The sequence below is a fragment of the Copadichromis virginalis genome, linkage group LG23, assembly GCF_057382275.1.
Source record: "Copadichromis virginalis isolate Kocher_CV1m ecotype Utaka linkage group LG23, C_Virginalis_male_GT1.1, whole genome shotgun sequence".
NCBI classification, from domain to species: Eukaryota; Metazoa; Chordata; class Actinopteri; order Cichliformes; family Cichlidae; genus Copadichromis; species Copadichromis virginalis.
Window position 1 is genome coordinate 1,979,994 of NC_140639.1, and position 1,081 is coordinate 1,981,074.

Sequence of the window (1,081 nt, forward strand, 5' to 3'; positions counted from 1 at the left end):
CAATTTCTGTCTCATTTGTGTCTGACATTTTGTTTTTCTTGTAATGCACTTATTTGTTGATGCAAAATCTCCCTTTAACTTGACTTGAGTAATGAATTGTGAACTTGGGTGCATTAATTCCCTTCTTGCTAACTTGTGATGCTGTTGTTGTCAGGCTTAACACAGTTCCTTATTGTTTCTCCTTCCTTGTGTCATCTTTCCAAACATAAACTTTAATGTCTGGCTTCTGGACATCTTTATGAAGAAGCAACTGTGAACTTGTGTGTCCATTAACATTTGCAGCAGCTTGGTCCTTGGTGCACTGGCACGATGTTGCCACCAGGGGGCCGGGAATCATGCAGGTCCGAGTTCGACTATCACTTCTACCTCTTCTTAAAGTCAATAAAGAGTTCTTTTACTGATGGCATGAAGTTGGCTTTAATGTTAGTTGTAAGATCTTGGGGTTGTTACAGCTTCACCTTGATCACAAACTACGCCACCGTCGAACTAAAACATAACATAAAATCCAATGAGATAGTAAGACGAGTGAATTAAAGACATAAAATGATCTATATAACATACAAACATACCTCGCTGGCTGACCCATGCTTTGAGGCAGAAATGAGCACTTTACAGATACTTTTAAGAAACAACTTTCTCTGAATTAAATTGGCTTCTCTTGCTTCAACTTGCCATGCTCACACATCAACATGGGCGTGCATCTCCCTCAGGTGCACCAGTGGAACCAAAATGCAGTACAATAGTTCCTACATGAGAATTTTCACAATAAATGACCTAATGGCATATAAAATATGCATAGTGCAAAACAAAATACATTAACTGAAAGTAAGGCAGTAAAATCGGGTCTCAGCGCAGCTGGGAATCAGTGCTATGTATGGCCTGTGATCTGAGAGATAAAGGGAAGTGGCACAAACAATTAAAATAAAAAACAAAAGAGAGGTTAGTCCGCCCTTACAAAACTTACTCTCAATCAATAACCGCCTCTACGGCTGGACGGACTAACCAAAACAAAATTACAAATCAATCAAAAGAACAAAAAAAAAGGACAGCAGAGACAGCACAGCTGAAAAACAAACAACAT

The 1,081-nt window shown here is 39.0% G+C and overlaps 1 long non-coding RNA gene across 1 annotated transcript; it reads right to left on the reverse strand.

Moving 5' to 3' along the window:
• Positions 1–401: 401 nt before the first annotated feature.
• LOC146679914 (uncharacterized) lies at positions 402–826 on the reverse strand. The gene is made up of 2 exons (XR_014918059.1): positions 570–826; positions 402–486 (listed from the first exon to the last, which is right to left on the reverse strand). It is a non-coding gene; the product is annotated as an uncharacterized LOC146679914 (long non-coding RNA).
• Between the last annotated feature and the right edge of the window lie 255 nt (positions 827–1,081).